We start from the raw sequence: 17,190 nt of genomic DNA on the forward strand, positions 1-17,190 counted from the left end.
TAGAATCTAAGTGTAGATCACCATACATAATACAGATAGTGAGCTGTTCACCATATTCTAAACCTTCTTGACTTTCCTTTCAAATGAAATATATAAATGTTTGCACTCAACATGCTTGTTACGCAGCTCTTTAAACTTTCCTATATCCATAAAACTTAATATCGTACTTTGTCCTCAGGAACCTATTTATGAAAGTTCTTCTTTTAGCCTATTGTTTAGCTTTGGTGGGCCAGGTTTTTAATCGACTTTTTTTTTTTTGCGATATTCTATTCACATTTGGTTTGGTTAGGTTAATTAAATTTAATTAGGACAGTATTGCCGACCGAGCGTTAGTGAGTGGAGGCGGGTTAGAGCCCCACAGGGCACGTTGGTTTCTGTCTTCGTTAGTGTTACTAAAAATTACCCTTTTTTTATAACGAATTAAACATTTGCACTAAAGAGCTTCAAGAAGGAAAAAGTAGCATTACCATATTCTAAAATATCAAAATGCGAATATGCTTCCATTTGTGATATAAACTCGTGATATAAACTCTAACTTTCGACACAAGAATGGTGTTTTAACTTACAAGTTTGCTTTTAAAACGTTATGGAAAATATACTGAAATGCATTTAAAAGAAATAATTAAACAAGAATCCTTATACACCATCAAGAGTGCGTTGACTTTGCCTAGTCATATTTTTCAGTAGATTTGACCTTTTTCTATCTCTTCCTTTTTCAATACAAATTGCCAAACATTAAGTTAAAATGTGAAATGTCTGAAATTGAATTGACAATTCATTTCAGCTTAGAAAATAAGGACAAACCAGGGAATTTCGGAAAATGCATGTAGACGAGAATTTTTACTCTCAAAATGCAGACATGTCCACAAAAATGCTGATATATGATAACTCTAGGAAAGACCATGTAGTGTATTGACATTGCATTAGCAAAATTACTATATATATTTGCCACAGAACATTTGTAGTATGTTCATTTTTAAAACGAATTTTTAGGTTTTCTTTATGATTTTTTAAACTATCTGTTTGAAAATTAACGTTTGAAATTCGTTGCTTGTGCGTAGTTTCCTTTACGAGTTGTACACTTCTTAAACTCTTAAACTTTCGTCTCTTTCGAAAGTGTCCTTTTATGACAACATATACGTATTTTTAATCACCTTTGATTTCCACATACTTTCAGCTACATAAATGTATAAAGATATTTATATATTTGCTATCAGCATCCTCTTAATCCAAAATTGCAGCATTTTCCTTCAATATACACTACAAGAATCTGCAGTGGTTAGATGGTCTTCAATCAGAAACTTGGATAGCAATTCAATAAATGAAAGAGTTAGGAATCATATGTTTACAGTTTACATCATCTTTCAGTGGCATTCATAAATTACAATGCGTTTAGCTGCTAAATGTAGTAAAGAGCTTGCAATCAAAAAAACTACTGTAATAGGCTGTAAACATCTGTGGCCTTGAAATATTAATTGACAGGTCTTCCGATTTAGACTTACAAACTTGTGTAAGGTTGGTCAGAACCTCAAATGCAATTGGGTATATTTATTGACAACTAGGACCGTAGCTAGCCCAAAAATGTAAGGGGGGGCTGAAGTTAGGGGGACCCGATCCAACCATATTACAGTTCATCACCATATTATAGTTCATTTGCAAGTCTACCGTGAAAAGTTTAGAGGGTCAGCAAAAATTTAGAGGGAGCCCGGCCCTCCTAGACCCCCCGGATACGGGCCTGTTGACAACTACGAGAGGGCGTTTTGGAAATTAAAAAAGTCATTCAAATATCTACAAATCTAACTATATTGCTATTCCTATCACAATTGGAAATTGCTTAATTATATTCCAGATACGGCATAATATACATATCGTCGATCCAATGCCAAAACCGCGAATGTGCTAACTTTGACTTATAAGTATTTTAATATTCAACTTACCCGGAAAAATCAGTATATAAACTTAGGTACATGTTCTAGGAATTGACGATAACTTCTAATATACTCATATTTTATAAATGAGACTTTGGTATTGGAATCTGTGTGCTCCAAATAACATGAAACTGCACTTAGGTGAAAATAGCAAAATTTGCACATTCGCGGTTTTGGCATTGGAACGACGATATATGAAACATGAGCAATATTTCGATTAATTTCTCTGTATCCATATTATCGTGATTTTTCATGACTTTTCAGAATCTTCATTATAGTCTCACCATTATACTGTCACCATTATACTCACCACATACTAGTTCCTAAGTGAAATTTTGACCCGTCATAGTTTTGAGGGTATGAACCATTAAAGTTCATTTTTTCATATTTTCGACAGCCTATAGCTCCGAAAGGAAGCATTTGTGCATCCAGGATGGCCTATACTTTTTGTCTTATCTTGGTGTTAGGTATCACATTCCAATCATAGTCGGTGTTGTTTTGAAACACCTTATGTATACTGCTTACTTATTTAACGATTTTTCAATTAAAATTGCATATTTTATTCAAAAATATCACATTAAAAGTGAATATTCCATTGTCATTATTACTGATTCCATATTTTCCGGAGTACGTCCTTAATCATATCTCCAAATTAGACTATTCCATATAATAAAATTTTTGAAAGTTCAAATTCCTTACAACATTTACCTTTTCAGTAACATCATCTTCAGTATCAAGAATTTCATAAAAACTGGAAACTTCATTTCTAATTGTCATAACCTAAAAGGCACTTCTTTTTAAAATGTTTGAAACTTTAGTTTCATAAAGTTTAATTAACACAATATGACCGAAGTTTAATGAAACATTTACAACGAATAGTCTTCGAAAGTAATATGCACAAAATGGACAGATTAAACCTAAAGTATTAGTTCTCGCTTAAAACTATCGTAGGGATAGTTCTCAACCCAAGTAGAAAATTCACCCTTTGCTTCATGAAAGCAATATAATTTTACAAAGATAGTTGAAGAAAAATAATTTGAGAAAATTTACTTAGCGAGACTAACTTAGTAGTTAGCGATGGCGCTACCTAATCGGGAATATTCAAGTTCGAATTTCGACATCAAGCATTCTGACTGGTGAATTTTCAGTTCCATCAGGCGAATGTCAGGATACTTTTAATACATAAATATTCGCCAACTTTTTTTACAGCTTTATTCCTTTGTTATTAATGTTTCAATGTAAAATGGCCTTTACGCTACATCTGGAATCTTTCTAATAAATAAATAAATAAATAAAACACACATTTTGTATAATAGAATCACCGTGGCTTGATAGTTGATTGAGTACAAAACTAAATTAAAAAAGTACTATTACGAACGATGATACAGTTAAATGAATAGAATAACTAGAAATAAATTATTCTAAATAAACCATTGCAAATAAATGTGAAGATAATATTGAATATTCAATTAAATTAGTAATTTCCAATAATTTCTTGATCTCATCATCAGCTTTTAAAGTTATTGGGGTCCGGCTGCGTACTTACAATCATATGCATTTATTCAAGTTGGTGCCGGATTCATTATTTCAATTTCAAGAAACAGATGTGACTCAGAAACACGAAAATGATAATAAATATTCTACAATTTTTACGAGTTTTTTTTTTTTTTTGAAAAATTCACCTACACAAATCCATGCCTCATCAAATAGTAGAAGTTCTCTTCTGTGCGCTTCATAATAATAATAATAATAATAATAATAATAATAATAATAATAATAATAATAATAATAATCTTTATTTTAATGCCGCGAACAGCTTTTGGCAAAAATACAGCACTTGGTATCTGAGTATGCGATGGCATAATAATACTACTAAAAAATAAATAATAAAGAAAACAATAAAAGAAGGGTACTAATATAAAACACAATGTAGCTAAAAGTCAGCTAAGCAGAAATAATTCCTTGTCAACGCAGTAAAACTTATCAAGTTGTCCATCCATCTAAAACAACAAGAAGCTAAGAACAGCAGTCATAAAATTACATTTGGCTTAATGTTTCTAAACGTCATTGATTAAAAACTATCAGTCAGATCACATAAAACTTTCACATTGTTTGATACAATAAGTCTAAAATGAGCTTAAAGAATATGTCAATCTTTTTAAAATTTCACATTTCCAATTCAGAGGAACTAAAATCATGGTATTTCTTATGCTATGATTTGGCACTTTAAAACCTATGTTTTGTAAACAATATTCACTGATATAAATGTTATCTAGTATTTTTTGCATGCATACTCTGTCGAAATTTTTCGTCTATTCATAAGGCTTTCTAAACCCCAATAATCAGTCCAATATTCATAACTATGTGAGTAATAGCTCATTTTCATTTTAAAACATAGAAGTCGAATAAAACATTTATGCACAGATTCAATCTTGTTTGTCAAAGTTTTAGAAATGCTGTTCCAAATTACCGAACCAAATTCTAATTTTGGTCTTACAAGTAATTTATATAGAAATACATACGTTTTATCTCTTTGAAATACAGGCCACTGTTTAAAAATAAAACCTATTATCCTTCTGGTACCTTGTACAATACAATTTATATGATTAGGAAACTTTAACTGACTGTCAAATGTAATACCTAGGTCTTTAATAATGCTTACTTTCTCAATTTGTACACCATTGACCTCATATTTACTGACATAATATTGAGTTTTATTGGTGTATGTCATAAATTTTGTTTTCTTATCATTAATTTTTAGAAAATTATTTCTACACCACGTGTTTACTGCATTTAAGTCTTGTTGCAGTAAATAATTATCGAACTCATTGTTGACTAATCTGAACAACTTCATATCGTCAGCATATAGGAGAATTTTAGAGTATTTTATTTTTTCTGTCAGGTCATTTAAAAATAAAGAAAATAAGAGAGGGCCCAAGGGCGACCCTTGTGGTATTCCGTTTTTTACATAGCCTACACTAGAATGTACAGGTCCGATTTTAACTTCGTAAGTTCTGTTTGACAGATAGCTTTCAAACCAGCGAATGTACAAAGGTGACAAACCAATACTTGATAACTTGCTAATGAGATACTTATGACTGACAGAGTCAAAAGCTTTTGATATATCTATGTATATTACATCGACTTGCAATTTATTTTTCAGTGCGTTATAGGTAAAGTCTGTAAAATGAATTAGATTTGTTACAATTGACTTGCCCTTATAAAAACCATGTTGCGACTCATTTAAGATATTTCTTACATTAAAATATATGTGTTTATGGACAATTAGTTCAAATATCTTCGAGAATGCATTGACAAGAGTTATTGGCCTGTAGTTGCTTGCAATCTGTCTATCACCTGCTTTATACATCGGAACAACATATACTTGCTTCCACATTGAAGGATATACACCTGTACGTAATGAAACGTTAAATATATTTGCCAAACTAGTTGAAAGTTCAGTTGCACAAGCTTTTATTACATAATAAGGAATATTATCTGGACCTGGAGTAGTGTTCGGTTTAATTAGTTTAATTGCTTCCATTACATCTAAATCAGTAACGGTAGGAATTCCGATTAGAGCACTATTACTAACGATATTCTCAGGCAATACCTCTTGACCTACTTCTAAGTTAAAAGCTTCATAAAATACACTCTTAAATGCCTCAGCAATTTCGACAGTGTCTTGAATTAGCATACCATTACAATTTATTTGCTTCGGTACTTGTTTACAGTCAGACTTTTTAAAAACGTTCCAAAAATATGAGCTGTTCTTATAAATACTATTTTCTAAACCTGAATAATAAGATTTTCTTGCTTCAATGTATTTCTTTTTCACAAGTTTCCTTAGGTCTGAATATCTCTGATACCATACGTCATCATTTGTTCTTTTGGCTTTAACAAAATTTTAGTTTTTTTTGTTTATTAGTGCTTTTAATTCTCGCGTCATCCATGGATCCTTATATTTTTTGTTTACAACCAATTGACTTCTTAGGTACATGCTCGTTAAATACAGAATAAGTTAAATTATATAAATGGTCAGTGGTTTCATTGACACTGTTACTGCAATTATTTATTAAGTCAATTTCTCTAATGCCCTTGTAAATACCTAGGAAATTTGCTTGTTTGAAATTATATGTATCGTACTGAGGAACGGGACAATATTTGCCACTATCTATAATTTTCCCCTCAAACATGAATGGGGGATGGAAGAGATCGACTTTAGTCAGTAATAGTAATAATGATAATAATAATATGTAAAATATAAAAATACAAGTATATACAACAGCTCCAATGCAAAACAAACTTTAATAATAATAATAATAATAATAATAATAATAATAATAATAATAATAATAATAATAATAATAATAATAATAATAATAATAATAATAATGTGCAACATTTAGTAACACAGATAGTATACAACAACGACTCTTATTCCAAAATGTTAAATCCTGGAAAAATATATTCAATGTCATACACCCGTTCTACGTTGTGGGTTTATGTCCCTAAAATAGATAATGTCACTGATTCGTCTAATGGTGACTAATAGCTTGTAGTTTCGGATTCAATATTCAAGGTATTTATTCTATCAGTACAATAAGCAGTCAAATGAAATCGACAAAAGTAATTCGAATAAAATTTCAATTTAAAGAACATCAAATATAACTTAAATCTATAACTACTAACTAACTAATCTATTTTATTCTAAAATACTTTCAGTCTGTGTTCTTTCCTCAGACTAAGCGGCCATGTTTCGCAACTACACTGTGCAACAGACATGTTTATCATGTTATAGATATTCATCTTCAAATACCTCGGCAGAGTTCGTGACGACATAAGATTTTGAACTGAATAATGACACGAGTTCCCTGCTTTCAGTCGACATTTGAATTCTTCGTGGATATGATTTTGATTTGTTAATATTCATTCTAGATATCTGAAGGTACTTACACCGTCGAAAGTATCATTTAATATTTTAATGTATCCATAATTTGCCGTATTACGCTCCCGACGAACTTCCACGTACTTAGTTCTTTCTGCATTTACTTCTAAAGCCATGTCCCTGCAAGCGTTTCATAAGATATCTGCATTTCTTTCTAATGTTCTTCTATCAGATTTACATCAGCATACGCCATAAACTGGTGAATACCATTCAACTCTAGATCTTGGTTGCTATCTTTGATTTTTCTTATAGCGTACTCCAGAACAAAGTTGAATAATAATAGCAACAGCGCATCTCCTTGTTCTAGGCCATTCTCGACGTGGAACCTCGTGAACAAGAATTTTCCTACTCGGACTTTAGTTTGGAATTCATTTCAATTTATATTCTCTACGTCTACATCTACCGTATATACAAATGTGAAGTTGACTTTAAGTTATAAAGTTACATGATAATGGAAAAGCGGCTGAACCATTTGAAATTCATTTTTGAACATAACTAACACTGTCCTCGAGTCAAATTTTTATCATGTTACTTTCATTTAACTGCATATAGCCTACTAATGGAGACAAAACTTTTTTAAAATTTGCTGTAAAATTAAGTATTTCAGAAGCCTCTCATGTTAGGAAGAAGGAATTAGGTATAAAACTCATTAAAAATAAGTGTAGGAGAAAGTGATCGAATTCTGCGCACTTAAGGAAAAATTGTTATTTCTCCGTTGTTTTTCTAAGCATAACGACATGAATTTGCACAGCCATTGTTTGCTAAACACGAAGTTTGAATGTAAGCTCACACCAGTACTCGATAATAGACAAAAGACCTGAACTATACATTTGCGCAGAATTACCCAACTGAGTGGGTAATACTGCGCGTAATATGGGATAATTCTGCGCGATGCGAATATATATGTTTAAAGCAAGAAAACATTTTCATAACAAATAACATACTTAGATATATATCTAGATTGAGTCAGTGTTTCTTCCAGTCATGTTTTTTGGGGGGAATTGTCCCCAGGGGCTCTGAGAGTGCCCCCCGGAGGAGACCAATATAGCACGTCTATAATATAATAATAAATAGTATAGTACAAGCAGTGACTCCCAGAATACTAGCGTCCCCCCGGAACATTGTTTCTGAAAGAAACACTGGATGGAGTGGGTTCAGAAAAAGAACAAAGGGAGCTACAAATTTTACTATGCACTTTATTGTCTACTTGTTTTGTAACTGAAAAAAATACATGTTTTTGAGTGCATTGAAACAATAAATGTATGATAATAAGGGATTTCAAAAACAGAGTGCATTATTTTCAATGGTGCATAGAAAAGAATGTCGAACGGCTGAATCCGATGAGATGTATGGGGAGGTATTGATAATATTATGGAATTATTTTCTCAACAATATATGTGAATTCGGAGTGAATTATGGCTAGTGTGGTTGTTAAGTAGAAGTACTGGACCAGCCGTAGATGGGCGCAAAACATATCTGAAGTGTTTGTCCATTGCATAAACAATCTTCATTAATCCATCCATTGTTACTGTAGGAACAGATTGCACTTAATGGACCTCTTTTTTAATTGTTGTGACACGCGACGACGTGGCAATATAAACATGGGCGGACGAAGATACCACATGCACTACAGGCACACAGAACAGTGACTGCCTTTCCACGCTCCTACGAAATAGCAGTTCCTACCTGTTTCTGACCTTTAGGTGCTAAAATTTTTACATGTTTTATACGTTCGAAATACCCGTTTCGTCCACATTGAAAATTCTAGGGGAAAATGGTGCTTTTTCATTACTGTTTCCAAGTTATTGAAGAATAGTATCAAGGCTTCTTCATTGAATCCCTTTATCCTATTCAAACTTACTCCCTCGGGTTTCATTAGGCTTATTCGTGTATTTCTTTAAAAAACAGTTTTAACTAGTCCATACTAGCAACTTCGGTATTTCCATCAAAATTATGGGCAATTCGATTTGCTTCAGAAATTCATATGCCAAACACCAGTGGTCTGTAGGTGTGATACCAAAAAATAAATTTGCAACGATAATCACATAGTCCACCAATTCGCGATCTTGTTCTCGCGAGAACAGTGATTTCCTTCCGAGAGTAGGACCGTATTTCCAGTTTTCATCCATAGATGAATAGCATATTCTTCTGTTCCGTACAATCTTCCAACTTCTTGAATCGCACACCCACTTTTAACAGCACTGACAACTTCTCTTAGTTGTTCCTCTGCATAACTACCTCTCGTAGTTGCTCGTTCTCTTCTTTTCGGCATCTGAAATGAGTGACGATATTTTGCGGATCTATTACGTACGCTTGTCATTAACATAAACACTCTTGAGGTGCAATTCTGCGCACTGCGCAGAATATCCCATCAATTTTGCGCAGAATAACCCCACTCTGCCATTTAACAAAAAACACGGAAATATGACGTATTAAATATTGATTAACACTACGAATTGCCAGGCTTATAATGTGCATTGTACAATATAAATGGAACATAAAAGTAACTACCTAGAAATATATAAAGTATAGAACGTACCTCTTCATTTGTTTGAAGAAAATTTAACATTAACATGGAATAAATAATTCAATGGCCACTTACTTCCTAAATATTTGACATAATGGCTTCTCTCTTTTCATGTTAGTTACTGGTAATGGTTCCTTCGTGGCAGCAGCAACCAATCTCCAAGTTCAAGAAACACGTGTGCGCAGAATTATCCGCAGCGCAGAATTCAACTACCTTCCCCTATGTGTATCCCAGCGTCTTCATAAATTCAAAGTTATATAATATTTTTGCCAAGTGGGTTTTATGAGAAACGTGTAGGTTGATATTCTCGAGGTTTTCTCCTTTCTTCCTATTTTCTTCATTCCACTATTATCATCCGTCGCATTATCACGTCTCACTTAGCCTCGAACTATAATTGTGGGACGATTACAGGCATGTCCTAAGAACGAAAGGGGAGAGTGCTCAAATATATTATTTAAATAAATAATGAAATAGACCGTTCTTCATCATCATAGAAAAAAAGCCTGAGCAGTATGAAAAGAATTTTTGAATAGTGTCCTCGACTGCGTTTTTTGTCTTTATTAACACGTGTATACTAAGGGGGAGATAGATTGTTCAAAATGTATGACAAAAAGAGAGTATCTCAGAGCCCCAAACTTTGTGATATGAAACTTGGTATAAATATTTCTTATTAAACATAAGTGGACATAAATCCTAGCGTTTTCGAAAATTCCGCTTTCAAGGAGGGAAAGGGAGATTTCTATACTTGTTTTCTTCATATTCAAATCAACATTGTCTGTCTTATCAGAATGGGAAATCTGTGAACCATTTCAAATAAATTTTGAACACAATTAGCACCATCCTCTAGCCGAGGCTTTATCACGTTACTTTTTCTTAAGATGCATAGGGAAAGAGTGTTCAAAATTTATGTCACAAATAAACATCTTATGAAACTTTGTTAGAAACATGAAACTCTGTGTATAGATTCCAAATTTTGAAGAAAGCAAATATATATTATTCCAACGTTTTAAAAATTCCGCTTTTAAGAAGGGAAAGGTGCAACTTCTTCAATGATTTTCTTCACATTCGAATCAAATACTATTTCATCATCATAGAAAGATCTAAATCGTTTGAAATATAGTTTAGAAATATAGTTAGCACTTACCTCGAACTCGGCTTTAATCATAGTTTCATTAAGATATGTATAGAGAGGAAGGACACAATGGGTTTAAAATTTATATAAGAAAACTAAGTATCACGAGTCCCTAGTGATAGGACGATGAAGCTTAGTATACAACTTATATAAACTCCTTTAAAATAGAAGACACATGATCCAATGTTTAGTGAAATGCCACTTTTAAGAAGGAAAATGGATCAATTTCTATATTTCTTCTCAATGCATAAAACTGACATCGACGTTACCAATCTCATTAGTGGAAAATGGCTAAATTGTTTGAAATGAAGTCTGAACATAGTTAACGTTTGGGTCAAGCTTAGTTTTCATCAGTTTACTTTGATTCAAATATTTTGATTCAATTAACGTATCTTAAGAGGAGAAGGGGTACTTCCATATATCTTTTGGAAGCATCCCAGCATTTGCCTGGTGAAACTGAAAAATCACCAATCAGGATGCTTGGCATCGAAATTCAAACCAATCATTTTTTTAAAAAGACGGCTTGAACTCGGTAATTTGCCTCTGATCAATTTCAGCATCAAACATTCCGGATTAAGTTTTCACTTACAAACAAAACCTATTTTAATAATAATAATAATAAAATCGGATTTATCGTGAAAACTAGTTTCCAAAATTTGCTGTTAATGCATCCCTTCGTCCTCCAAGCAATAGGAATGATATGAAAGTTTTAAGGAAAATATACACCATATTGCATGAAAATCAAATAATAATTATTAAGAAAGTTTTGTAAAGAAAACTGACAATTTCTAAGAAAGATATGTTGTACTTAATATGGCAAAATCATAATCTTGTCTTTGACTAATTTCAACCTCAACTAGGGTAAGTCTTACTTCTCAAATAAAGCACACATTATATTTTTTCTAGGGGCGGATGCAGAAAGGATTCCCTCCCCAGAAGAGGATTTTTTAAATTTTATATGTGTAAATAAAACCCATCCCAGAGTTTGAAACTTTTAAAAGTAACTGTAAGTAACAGTATGACAACCCACCGCCCCCCAGAAGTCGGTCTTGGATCCGCCCCTGTCTTAAATATCGGATAACTTTTACAAAATTTTGCTACAATCAGTTAAGAATATATTCCATCTCAATCCTAATCTCTCTACTAAAACCGAACATGAAGGAATCTACCACCACTTCGGGTTTCAATAAAAATTATAAACAAAATCGACGCAAGTGTTTATTAGAAGATAAATTAAACCAGAACACTATCATATATGGATTATTCAAAGAGAAATGACTTATAACATCGCAAAGTCATTATGAAATGTATGAATGTAGGAAGAAAATATCCGGTAAAAATCACCCCAGCAATCCTTCACGATTTTTCTACGAGGATTGAATCTTGCCATTGCCATATATATGATTATTAGTTATACGTTAACATCTAAAAACACAGAAGCCTACGGAGCCGAATTAAAGAAGATTTCTATTACTGACCGTCCCATTCGAGTAAACTACTTTTATTGTATGGAAAGAAAAAGTTCGACACAGCCCGACTTGAGGAATTTCATGTAAACGTTAAGTTTAAAATTTGGTGTCGATATGTAGAAACATGGTGTCTATAGTCTTTTGCACATACGGGCGCATGAACGGAAAAGAGATGGACACAATTTAAAAGCCATATTTTTAGCGTGTAAAGATGAATCATGTAATTTCATTGAAATTTTAAACTCAATTTCGTCAAGACTGTAAGACCTTCTTCTCCCCTATCGTCGCAAAAATACTGACAATATTAATAATAAAAATCAAATGCTATGCCCGATAAGACAGCAGTAAAAGACATATTTTCTTCAGACGTTTGTCCAATTATGTTGTTAGCGATATTCTGGATGATTACTAAATTTTAATAATGCAACATCATAATGTTATGACTATTTGCTTTCTCTTGGTTTTTCGTTAATAGAAGATGAGATTGGCTAGTATTTTTACCTTCGAATGACTGCATAATAAAAGAAATCTTGTGATAGTTAAAAAATTGAATTCGAAAACTCAACAGACTTACACATTTCATGGCCCACTACATCGCTTAACGTATCCTGACCAAGGCTCTTCAGTTTATTTTTAAATTTCAATACACCCTCAAGATAAGAATAGTTTCCTAAAGGTCGAAAAGACTGATTTTCTCATAAACAACATTGACAACCACATAATATTGCATAGACCTAAATTATTTCTCTGAGAAACGTTCACAAATGGTACTTTATTCTTCGGGTTAGGTTTCTACAATATATTTGTTTCAAAAACGACTAAAGGTTTTTGTGCATTTATGTAGAAATAAATATTTTATCAACTGTTATCTGTTTCATTAATTGATAAATAATTTCTACGTTCAATATAGAATTAGTCATTTGTCTTGAAAAAGTCCCCAAGGGAAGCTTAGTTTCCGGAATTTGTTTTCCATTTCGGGCAATTTGTTCACAAACTATTAAGCACTGATTTTGCCGAAAAAACATGCTATGAAAAATTGTTCATATTTTAATAATGCATATTGCAATCACAATTTTATTTTATTGCATAATTTAAGAAATAGGAACTTTAACCCTTTAATTGGCAACCATTGATAGTATTACCATTAAAAGATTTAGTTTGCTTTTATCCTTGAACCATGTCTTCCTGATCATAATTTCGTAATTTTTAAAGTATTTTTGTACTTTGGTTACAAAATACAGGATGTTTATTTCAAAGCAACATTGTCATAAGGCAGGTCTTATGTGCAGCTACTGAGCAGCGTTTCCGTATTATCGTTAAATATCATAAGAATACTCTCAGTAATTAGCAACAGTTTTGTTGAAATATTTTCCTACAGAGCAAGAAACCACAAATATATATATATATATATATATATATTTTTTTAAAGAACTTTCGCGGAACGTAGGATATGAAGCTTCTACAATACTAAATATGACTGTCCACTGTTGACGAAGATTAGAAGTATCTAAAGAAGCGACCCACAAATCATGTATATGCATACTTTCTGTATTGTATGAAAGGAATAATGCCAATTAAATGATCACTGACGTTATAATTCGTGCGGATAACGCAATAGAATGCGAGGTTGCTTGAGAGCAACACTGCCAAATAAAGGGTTAAGTATTATTGGCAGTGGTCCTGTTTTCTCTATTAGTTATTTAATTTGATGTTTTGTCAATTAGATATCCGTGTTAGGTCCTTTGTTTGGCAGAGATATGATAAGAAATATTCTATTTAGGAAATACATGTGAGTTAGCATAAACAACATATACGAGAAGGATGTGAAAAGTTTAATGGAAACTTGATTAAATAAATTAAAAACAGAAGTAAAAAGTGAAATAAAGCTGCAGGGTTTTTATTATTATTATTTCTAATGAGATACTTACTACTCTTTAATATTTATTTATTTCTTTAATTTGGTAACATGTTAATTAAATATTACGCAACGACTAAGAGTTATACCCTTCATATCGGCCGAACTGCAATGATATTTTTTGTTGGGTTACGAAGTCCTGTCGTTGTTCCTAGAGACATTTCATTTTTTTTTTAAATACACAACTTAAGTATTATCAGCCAGAAAGAAATAATAACATTAAATTGAAACAAACGCAACACTATACTTTGCCTAAATGAAACAATTAATTGTAAATGTCCAAAAATCAATAAATTTCAAATTTTAAAGTATGTGTGTGTCGTCTGTTTTATTAGGCCCATTGTTTTATATGTGAAATTATTTTTCTGGTTTCTTTCAAACGAATTGTGATTTGAATTTACTGATACCCGTCTCAAGCATAGTTAAATATCCTTTGCTTTTTCAAAATTAGTTTACATTACGTAATTTATAAATTTAATTTCACTTTTAATAAAGTTGATTATTTGATATTATATTTGTATATTACAAAAATTTAATTTTCAAGAAATGAACTAAGGCACATTTAAATAGGTTTAAAGGGCAAATCAGTAAAAATTAAACCATTAAATTTCCAATTTGAAAAACAGAAAAATAATTCCGTGTATAAATCAATGGACTAAAAAATAAATAAAGATGGTCAATGTGTGATGTGTGATTAATGTGTGTGCGTTAAAACATACAAACAGTGTCACAAATAATGTATTGGGTACGCAATTATTTTCAGATTTCTCTTTAACTTGTTTATTTCATTCAAATATCGCAATTGTACGAAACTGAAGAATTGTCATTATTTGTTTAATTATATGCTTAGGTGTGGTGTTTCTATAGCAGTGAGAATGACTGTAAATAAAGGTATTTCAATACGCCAATGTAATGATGAAATTCATTTTTTTAAACATAGTAAAAATATATCTATTACTTTGATGAAAGCTGGTACGTCTTTATATTATTTAGATATTTTATTATTTGGATTTTACATTATGAGAAGTACCGAGCTCTTTATCAATCGCAATACTTATCAAATAAATGTGCAATACCGTAGTAGGTTTGGTTTACAAAATGTTCCAGTAAAAACTCGAAAAGTTGTCATATATAGAATTGTTGAGGACTTCTACTCACAAACTAACATGTAGCACATTTGTAATCACATTTTAAATAAAATATTTTTAGGTGTGTAATTTAGAACTTTAAAACATAATTTCATTATAAATCTCATTTTATCAATACACGTTCACCGTATTATTTATGTTAGTTATTGGTATAATTAATTCCTGTTTTTGAAATTCATAGATTTTTTTATACTTCTGTCTACTAACTATACATACGGAATAAACATTCAGTAACACTTTTGTGTATATTATTGAATTATAGAAATTCATTAAAAATACGGCCTTATTTGTCTATTTATTCATAAGTTTTTCTGCTTTTAAATTAAATCCATTTTACTTAAGTTTAGTCATAAAAAGAAATAATTTTGAATAAAACTTTACTTCATAAGGTACGAACAGAGTTAATGTTCCTTAAGATTCTGATAATTGACTTTTCTATAATATTTTTATACGTATGTTATGAATTTGATAATAAACTTGAAACAAATTTTAAATAAAACAAGTTGATATAATGACATTAATTTTAAAAAATTGTTTCTCGAAATTAGCGGAATATTATAATCGAAAATCGTATCTTTACTATTTACCTTTCTAAAACAATAAAATTTTTGTTTTGTATTTTCACATTAATTTATTAAGGATTATATGACTTGAAGTTATATAGAATACCTTTATACAAAGAACACAAAATATAAAATTCGAAAGGAAACCAGAATATTTATAATTATTATTTATATTTTCGTTAGTTTGTTAGAAGTTAATTTATTTTGAACGTTCAGGACTATGTTATGGGATGCAAAGGTACACGTGCACCCCCCCTTCATTGTAAATATACACTACCTAAGGTGAGAAGCTAGCAGTGAGTTTTGCAAAATCAATAGTTTAAGTCAATTTTCTGAAGGTTGAAGGAAAAGAATTCATCGAGAGCAGACACTCAGCATTTCCAAAGTAATTCCTCATTTACATCACAGTTGCCTAAAGGGTTTTAAAAAACTCAAATTTAATTCAAATGTACTGGTAGTTATTGGTGGACCCCCATCAGAGAATCCTGGATCCGGCCGTATATATATATATATATATATATATATATATATATATATATATATATATATATATATATATATATATATATATATATATATATACCGTCTATGGTTTCACGAACGTGTGAATTTTGCAAAAAAAAAATGAAATTTATTTTTGTGTCTTGTTATTTATATTGGAACAATCTGTAGTTTGTTTTCACAATATGTGACGTTTCCATTAATTTTGTCTGAAATATGTTTTCAGTGATTCTCAGGTAATGCAAAAATTATGACTCTCAACGTCGTTTTTCTCAAATTCAATACTTTGGGCATTCGCCAGTTCATGATACCTGGAAATGAGATGTTTGCCAACCTGTGAACACATCGACGACATATACAGAAAGTAATTAATAATATAGTCATGATCGTTAAAAATAAATTAAACTTGTAATAAACTAAGGAAAATAATAGTTTTAAATTAAATATAGTAGCATGCTTCCTGTAGATAAATTTAAATTATTTAATTTGTACAAATAATGTGAGTTTACAGTGTAAGGAATCAAAATACATGTTATGAGCCTTATATTGGTAAGATTAATTATTAAATTATTCTTATCACCTGCACAAATTTATCGTAGTTATTACAATTCATTACTACCTTATCTTAGGCTATTTATTATTAGTAATTCGGATGCTTCTAAACCTTTAATGACTATATAGGAATATCAGTTTGAAATAATATACGTGAAGATATATTATAATAGTTCTCTCTAGATATGTATCTAGATTAAATATTTAAATGTATCTAAATTAAATATTTATGAGGATGACTTTTTAATGAAAAAATATGATATTCGTAATATTCCGATCTTCTCATATTGACTTGATTCTAATAATGCTGCAATAATTTGTTGTATTATTGGATTTACTTCTAATTGTGAATATTCTGATTAAATAAACTAAAGTAATAAAGTTAGGTATCTCTTGGGAATCTGACTTATTTAATTCTTTTTTAAACTTTAATTTAATGTTGATCTAAATTATCTCAAGGATGTAAAAAGATTGTTAGAAAACAGAATGTCTATCTGAAATGACCTG

General features: G+C 31.0%; 1 protein-coding gene and 1 long non-coding RNA gene across 2 annotated transcripts in view; both read left to right on the forward strand.

The window, feature by feature from the left end:
* LOC145664330 (uncharacterized) overlaps positions 1 to 17,190 on the forward strand; it is a 1,055,818-nt gene that overhangs the window by 178,334 nt on the left and 860,294 nt on the right. The window lies entirely within an intron of this gene.
* LOC145664328 (uncharacterized) overlaps positions 1 to 17,190 on the forward strand; it is a 353,881-nt gene that overhangs the window by 172,419 nt on the left and 164,272 nt on the right. The window lies entirely within an intron of this gene.

This window comes from Thermobia domestica, chromosome 11, assembly GCF_964235325.1.
Source record: "Thermobia domestica chromosome 11, izTheDome1.hap1.1, whole genome shotgun sequence".
Classification (NCBI taxonomy): Eukaryota; Metazoa; Arthropoda; class Insecta; order Zygentoma; family Lepismatidae; genus Thermobia; species Thermobia domestica.